This window comes from Punica granatum, chromosome 4, assembly GCF_007655135.1.
Source record: "Punica granatum isolate Tunisia-2019 chromosome 4, ASM765513v2, whole genome shotgun sequence".
Lineage (NCBI taxonomy): Eukaryota > Viridiplantae > Streptophyta > Magnoliopsida > Myrtales > Lythraceae > Punica > Punica granatum.
The window spans coordinates 32716004-32724949 of record NC_045130.1 but is presented as its reverse complement, the minus strand read 5'-3'; the positions used below and the strand labels follow the sequence as shown (position 1 = coordinate 32724949).

The 8946-nt window shown below is 37.7% G+C and overlaps 1 long non-coding RNA gene across 1 annotated transcript; it reads right to left on the bottom strand.

Moving 5' to 3' along the window:
- Positions 1–3267: 3267 nt before the first annotated feature.
- On the bottom strand, positions 3268–5903 carry LOC116204802. The gene is made up of 2 exons (XR_004156405.1): positions 4637–5903; positions 3268–3834 (listed from the first exon to the last, which is right to left on the bottom strand). It is a non-coding gene; the product is annotated as an uncharacterized LOC116204802 (long non-coding RNA).
- Positions 5904–8946: the final 3043 nt, after the last annotated feature.

Genomic DNA, 8946 nt, shown 5'->3' with positions numbered 1-8946 from the left:
AGCTAAAATTCAATTCATTTGGAACTAACAACCTTAATTTATGAATTTTAATCTATTTAAAAATACATTCCAACGATCAAATTGAAATGAACTGAATTGAAAATCATTTATTGGGAGAATTGAGTCCGAATAAGGAATAAAAGAAGATGGCTGAGAGACCAAAAGCGAGAGTGGTTGGTTGAGGCCCTAATTAACGAGGCCGTGTGCCTAATCTTGGGCCAAATTATGAGCCCAGTAAGGTCACCATAGAGCGGAATCTGGCCCAATAACTCGCGATGCCTAGAGAAAGGGGTTCAGATTTTAGAGAGGTGCACTCATTCTTGATTCAAAATCAAGGATCGTAAGTTTAGATTCTCACTAGTCAAATTTCCCTTGTCCCTTTTATAGGCTGATTCGAGGTTAGCTCGATTCGGAACCTCTTCCTGAAACCCGACCACTCTTGACTGCATGAAACTGTGCTGGGAGATAAGGACGATCGAAACTGGATATCTTCCATGACGCCAACATCGTTGCGTATGCAACACCGAGTTTAGTGATTTTACGAACTTTGACAGTTTTCCTGTGGAAGTAGCCCCCTGTTGCTCATTGGGTCCTCTTGAATAAGGAGGGGACATCACGTATTGTTCGGATCTTTGACTAACTCAAGCCTTCTTTTTTCTTTCTGCGGAAGGGGGGATAAAAATTAGATTAGATTAAATATAGTTGGTGGGGGTGTGATGGGGGTGCGCGCGGAATTTCAGCAGTCAGAAGGCTAAAAGTGAAGACATGCTTTATGTGCATTACAAGCTTATATAAATAAATATAAGTAAATATATATCGCACCAACTTTTTTTTTTTAAAACTTAAACGTATATATAAATATACATATACATTTTGCTGAAAGGGTTTAGTCAACGTTTAAGAATCCCAACAAAAACGGATACAAGGAGAAAATGTCTGATTGAAAATTACAAGAGTTGAAATAAACGGTTTATCTGTCGAGCAAATTACAATAGGAAAAAAAATCGGAGAGCTGATACAATTGTAGTTTGCTATTTTGAAACCGTTATCACCTGCCACTATTTGTTAACGGTATTTCATCATGGACCCTTATGATAATCGAGAAGGAGGACATCCTAAACCCACTATAAAATTCTACTCCATAATGAAGCAGGGTAGCTAGGGTGTCCGAGATTGATATTTGAGTGCAAGATCCCACAAACAATCACAGCCATCGAACAAAATCGATCTACCTAATCCTTAACAACCCAATCCCTAAGGCCGCGTTTGAATGTCAGGATAGGATAGGAAATAGAGGGACGAAAAGATAGGATTTTAATCTTAAGGATAACTTTAATCTTAATCTTATATTTGGAGCAAACTAGGATGTCTCAACTGGATATAGCCATACAATGACCGATATGCCCTCAATTTGATTATGCATCATTAAGGATAAAACACACCGAGCAAAAGAAAAAAAATAAAAATAAGGATAATACTTGTGTATGATTTGTCCATGTTTTTATTTTTTTATTTTCTTAAAATATTTTTAGAAAAACTGAAAAAAGAAAAAGGGAAAAATAAAAAGAAAAGAGATGACCGACAAACACGTGTATGATTTGTCCCTAAAACCCAAAATACATGTGTATGATTTGTCCCTATTTTTCTTTTCTTTTTCTTTTAATTTCTCAAAATATTTTTTTGAAAAATTGAAAAAAGAGGGAAAAAAAAGAAAAAAAGAGAGATGGCCGAACCATCGGGATCAGAAGGAGGGAGGTGGGGCTCGAGCCCAGCCACCAAGGCTTCGATTGAGCTCGCTAGCGGTCCCATATACCGCTGATGTGCTCAATGTTAGAGCTGGTAGGCGGAACCAAGCACCAGCTACTATCTCCCAGCAAGCTCTCTATCGCCGGGAGACTCTTGACTATTAGGGCTCTATTTAGACCACCAGCTCTTTGATCGAGCTTGCTGGCGGAACTTGGTGTCGCAAGCGAGCTCAATTGGAGCGCTAGTGGCCAGGCAAAAGCCACACCTCCCTCCCACTAATGGGACTTCCCTCTGACGACAGATTTGGAAAATTGAATCATAGCATTTTTGTCTTTTTACTATAAACACAATTCTAGTTCGGGCCCAACCTACCCCTGCCCCGGCTTTGGGCCTTAAGGAGTAATCTCATTTAATCCTTCCCGATTTCTCATCCTAGATGTCACCAAACACAAGATAAGGATTTAAGAAATCCTATTCGATGTTATTTTCGGTCGTCCAAACACACTATAAGTGATCAAACCAAGGAAGACCAAAGTCTCTATTGTGATAAGATGCATGTAACGCGAGATGACATAATAAAGAAAATAAGATCAGACACTGGATATGCATGGTAAAACCCTTCTCAATGAGAAGGTGAAAACGTCCACGGTGCATAGCAAGAGAATCCACTAGATAGTGAACCAAAGATTACAACCCTCAAATATATGTCTCTTCCCAGCCCACGTTACAAACCTCATATCGAAAAGAGTCTAGCTTGATTTCTCAAACTTTCTCACTCTAATACCCTAGAGTTAAAGAGAAATTTCTCCGAAATAACTCCATAAGGATTCACTATCACTATCCCCGTGATACAAAACTCTCTCAACTAGTCCCCCGAGGGGTTAGGATTTCACAGCAACAAATGCTTATTTTACAAGCCGTATAAGACCCCATTTATAATATCCAAAAGATATATCCTTAAGATATCATAATATCTCCCCAAGGATATTTCCCCTTTTTGAATATATTCTGAGATTACAAGATATCTCGAAATATAGGACATAATATTTCTTCTAATTTCTTCCTCATTTACTAGGTATTCGAAATTGCGGTTTAATGTAAGACATACTCAACAATTCTTTACCTCAACTTGCATTTAGCTAGCATCACAACAACCAATCTTCTCGCTGTTACAACTTTTTCTTTTGTTGGATCTACGAGTCTCCGAGTCTCCACCTTGAACCGTATTCGACTCAGCGCGCTTCAACACATCTATGCGCTTATTGCTCTACTACAACTCCCAAGGGCTCCACCTCATTTGTCATTACTCGTGCCACAGCCGTCGGGGCTTCTCCTCTTAGTGCTCCATCAAGGCCAGACTGCACCAGTAATACCTTCAACTCGTTCTGCACAATCTACTGCCGCTCGATCCGTCAACCTTCTTAACCTCAAATCTCGGAACTAACATCTTCAAGATCTAATTCCAGCACTTGGGCTCTGATACCAATTGTTATAACAAGATGCATGTAACACGAGATGAGATAACAGAGAAAATAAGATCGAACACTGAATATACGTGGTAAAACCCCTTCCAACAAGAAAGAGAAAATGTCCACGACGCAAAGTAAGAGAATTCACTAAATAGTGAACCGGAAATTACTGCCCTGAGAGATAACTCTCATCCCATCTCCCGTTACAAACCTCACACCAAGAAGAGTCTAACTCGATCTTTCAATTCTCTCCAACTTTTTTACTCTAATATCCTAGTATTACATAGAAATTTCCCCGAGAGAACTCCAAGAAGATCCACCCCACTATCCCCATGATACAAGGCTCTTTCAAATGTCCCCTGAGAGGCCGAGGTTTCACAACAATTGAGACTTATTTTACAAGCCGTACAAGACCCTATTTATAATATCTGAAACATATATTCTAAAGATATCATAATATTTCTTCAAAGATATTTATCCTTTTAAACATATTCTGAGGTTACAAAATATCCCGAAATATAGGAAATAATATTTCTCTCGATTTCTTCCTCGTTTACATGGTCTTTGAGATTGTGGCTAATGCAAGACACACCAAACAGTCTCCTTGATCGCTTCAGACCTGTGACCATAGAAGAAGAGCTGAGATCTGCAAAAACCAACAAAAAGGAGCAAAAGCCACAAAAGATCGATTTTTGTATGCGGGAGGTAGAACTATTATTGTCGCGATTAAGTGTCGTGGTGGGTAAGGATACTATCATGGGAAGGAGACGGGGAGGCCGAGATAAGAATCCGTTCCCGGAGGGAATAGGGAAAAAGCCGATCAGTCAGGGAGGTTGGGTCAGAGGAGGTCGTAGCCACTGTGCCATTGTTGCCGCCACCGGTACAGGTTAGTACAATGCAGATCAGGGACGCTGGCCGCCTGTCTGGCCTGATCATGGCCAGTCGGGGTACAAGGTTGCCACCACCATGACTGTCTCACCATTATCCCCATGTGCACCCCACTCACCATCCTAGATCTGAGTGGAAAGGGAGAGGGCGTGACCATCGGAGGGGAAGAGGAGACCACCACCGCACGAACCTTAGCAAAGAAGTAGAAAAGGAAGGGGGGAGGCCCATACGCCCTCTGAGACTCCATCAACACAGTCTCCACCACGGATCGTGGGCGCAGACTTCGAAGATGGCATGGAGGAAATACTCTCAGCCACGAGAACAACCCGATAATGGAGGAGCTTCGGGCCTAACCGGAATAGAGGGAACCACAACGATCTCAGCCCCAAATTCGACCAAAGAGAAGGCGATTTGGTCCCCACAAGTCAGCCGATACGATACCATCGCCATCACTTTCTACTACGCCTCCATACTCTATAGAAGAGGAAAAGGGAGGAGAATAGAAGAGAAGGGAGAGGGAAGAAGGAAATCACCATTGCCAGGAGGGAGAGGACAACCTCAGCTTTCCATTGGTGGCGGTATCGATGCCCGACGCGCTCGGCCCGTGCCAGACGTGCCGGTAAAAAGGTCGGGTCCTAGGGTTTTACTATTGGGGGCTTAGCTTTTGCAAAGAGAGAAGAAAGAGAGGGCCTGAGGTGATAAGGCAGGAGCCTTTTGATACTTTTAGAATATACATATGTGTTTACATATATATATATATATATATATATATACTATTTTAAATACTAGAAAGACGATTGTGCATAATGTGCCTTATAAATAAAAGCATTTTAATTTAATTCAGGAACAAATTATGTATCTACATTTATATATGTAGTTTTGATCATTGTTATCAGAGTTGGATCAAACCGACCGATTCGACCGATCGGACCGAAAATCGACCCTATGTCCGGTCCAGTCTGCTTAAAAACCCAAATTGCAAATTTGAACTGGCAGTCCCATTGAACCAACCGATTTTTGAGCAAAATTCCATTGAACTAGCCTGTTCTATGGGTTTTATGTTGATAATCCTAAATCCCGAATCTGCCCTCATCTTCATCCCCCTCTTCACCTTTCACCATTCACCATTCACCATTCACCATCACCTGCACACATCGCCAGCAGACACAACCGTCACTGCCGACAGCCACCCACCACCATCGTCTACCACTGTTGTCGCTGTTCTTCTCACGCCATCGTCAACGCCCTAATTTTTTCTTGTTCTTCTTTGTCACCTCTTTCCAATCGAGGCACGGAGCTTCGAACGAAAACTCCGAGCTTCGAGATCGAAGTATAGAGGCTTTAACCGAAGCCTTTATTCCTCGAATCAAAGCATAGAGCCTTCATCGAAGGCTTTGTGCTTCGATTTCAAGGCTCAAAGGCTTCAATCGAAGCTTCAAGGCTCAAAGGCCGATTTTGATGCTCGGAGGCTTCAATCTGAGCCTTCGGGAGAAGAGGAGGAAGAAGAATGACGGTGAAGGCCCCTCGCTGCCTCGAATCAAAGCGTAGAGCCTTCATCGAAGGCTTTATGCTTCGATTTCGAGGCTCGGAGGCTTCAATCGAAGCTTCAAGGCTCAGAGGTTGATTTCGAAGCTTAGAGGCTTCAATCTGAGCCTAGGGGAGAAGAGGAGGAAGAAGAATGATGGTGAAGGCTCCTCTCTACCTCGCATCAAAGCGTAGAGCCTTCATCGAAGGCTTTGTGCTTCGATTTCGAGGCTTGGAGGCTTCAATCGAAGCTTCAAGGCTCAGAGGCCGATTTTGAAGCTCAAAGGCTTTAGAGCCTTGGGGAGACTTTGAGGAAGAAGAATGACGATGATTGAGGTGTGCAATTGGGGTGGATATTTTTTAAAATTATTTATTTTATTTTAATTAAACGTGCGGTCTGACCTATCGAACTCCCGGTTGGACCTATAAACCCATAAACTTGTATTCCTTTCGGTTCATCATCCGGTCCGGTTCTGATAACACTGATTTTGATTATGGTTACTTTTTAACTATAGAATTTAAAGTAATTTTTTATTAGAAATTAAATTAATAAAAAGTATAAACACTGATGAAAGTATCATATAATAAAAGAAATTGTGAGTTCTTCTAATTATGCAATCACTTTTCTTTTAATTTTTCTGAAAAATAGGCGATAATATGTGAATTATCTTTATAATAGTAAAGTTAAATTATAAAATATAAATGGATATTTCCGATATCAGAAATTCATTAGAACTAATGACTCTGCTCCCAATCGAAATCCATTGCGTGTAATTGTATGTTAGAAAGAAGGGGGCATGATGCATACGTTAAACTCATTGGCATCAACTTCAAAATTTATGCCTCTGTCATGCCAAAAATGTCCTACTTACGTCCACGTGATGCATACAAATTGATAGTGATAGAATAATGTATTTTTTTGGATCACATACTAAAATATGGGAAACTGTGTTTTTATTGGCCAGGGCGAAATGTTTTTAAATATACATATTTTTTTGGAGAAAATTGTCTATGAGAAATTATCGTTATGAATTACATATATATTTTCTTGGGTTTGGTTGTTTAGTTTGAAATTATGTGTTTCTGTTTATCCTTGAAAATATTAGTGTATTTTTAGTCTGATCTGGATTATTCCTAATGAAAACTAATGAAAAGTTTTTAATTATAAAGTAATTTCAATAAAATCTTGAACAAATCTTTTACGTGATCGATATTATTTTTGCTAAATTATGCTTTTTCCCTTTCTACTAGACTGGATCGGTTGTGTTCATCTATATAATATTAAGTGATCCTTTTTTTCTTTTGTCAATATGCACCATGATATCTAGAAGCTCAATAGGCTTCGACTAATTTAATTCGAGTCAGATCGCCTCCTTAAAAAGTAAAATTTCCCAACATGAATCTATTTATTCACAAGATTTGAATTCAATTTTTTTTTTTTTGCCCATCAATTCTTTCCTACGATCATTTGCCAAGAAAGAATCAATCAAGTCAGTTCAAAGTGTAAAATTACGGTGGTCCGCTACCATGGTACTTTGCGGCCCATCCCGTCATTCATTGCATTTTACTTTTCAAGTGTAATGGCCAAGATATTCTAAGCTTTATATTTATTTAGCAATTGTTTGCTCGTATTTTGCACGGATTAATTAAATAAAATTTATTTTACAAGATCAACTATTGAACAGGTCCAAGTTTAATTTTCTTAGTTTTAAACTTGATTGAATAAATTAGATGTGTATTATTCTTAATTTATAGAATTCATTTCCTATGTAAAGTATATTAATTATAACTATATCTATCAAATTGATTTTATTAATTATAGAGTGACTGTTAACAATATTAAAAAATTACATAGTATAGACTTAACAAAGTTCTTTTAAAAATCTCACCATAAAAATAAAGAAAAACAATGCAAGTAAGTCTCTTTTCTAACGTGTTACTTTTAAATTAAATTTTACATACCATAAAATTTAATTTTGTTTGTAGCATATCCAATTCAAAAAATTTACTATAAAAATAAATTAAATTAATTCAAGCAAAGTTTCTTTTTTAATTTTGACTTGTATAAATTAAATTTAATCTAAACTAGATATATAGATAAATTTTAACCTTTCTAAGCCCATATATGTAAACACCTTGTGAATATATATTGTTGGGTAGGTTGGAGTGAATACTCAATTATTTTCCCTATTTGCAACAAATATATTACATATAGTTATAGTATCTTTTTAGCCCTAAATATTATTTAGACATAAAAAAGTGCATGATATTTTGGTAGAATAAAAAATTGAATAGATAAAAGATTATAGAACCTTTTATAAATTTATTATTATAAATAAATATACATACTTCTTTGCTAACAATGACTAAAAATAGTTAATAAATAGTTTTTAATATATTTGCAGCAAATATATTAAATATAGTTATAGTCTTTTTTTAACTCTAAATATTATTTAGACATAAAAAAAGTGCATGATATTTCGGTAAAATAAAAAATTGAATGGATAAAAGATTATAGAACTTTTTATAAATTCATTGTTATAAATAATTGAAAATATATGTTGAGACAACATGCCTACAACATTAGATGAGATAACAAAGAAAAATAAATTGAACACCGGATATATGTGGCAAAACCCTTAATAAGGAAACATCCACAGAAAGAGCAAGAGAACTTCATTAGATCGATAAACATGAGATTATAGACCTCGAAGATGTCTTTCAATTCTAGCCCCCATCTCGGCAAGAATCTAATTCGATATCCCAATTCTCTCCATCCTCTTACTCTAAACTAAGACTCCAATAAGATAACTCAGAGAATTTCTTAAGAAGATCATGCCATCACCGACCCCGTAACTTCAGACTCTCTCTCATCGGCCCCCAAGAACCGAGGGTTTTGTGGCATCGGAGCACCTTTTACAACATGTACAAGACCCTATTTATAGACTTATAAGAGAATAAATATATCATAATATCTCTCGAAATATCCTAATAGCTCTCTTAGAATATTTCATAGGATATTTTCTTTTATGAGGTTATAGGAAATCTCGAAAATATAGGAAACAAAATTTTTCCCCGATTTCTTTCTCGCTCCGAATCTTCAAGTTTCCGCAATTCGAGCTTAATGCAAGAAATTCTCCAACAAATCTCCACCTTGGCTTGGCACCTCATCCTGTGTAATGGCGCTTGTCAGCACCCAATTTTGGTCCACCGGCTCCAGAGGGGCAAAATCGCCATTTTTACCACTCGTGAGGGAAATATTTCCGATTAATTACTCGAGTATTCACGACTTTTTAGGACATTTTTGGAAATAGCAATT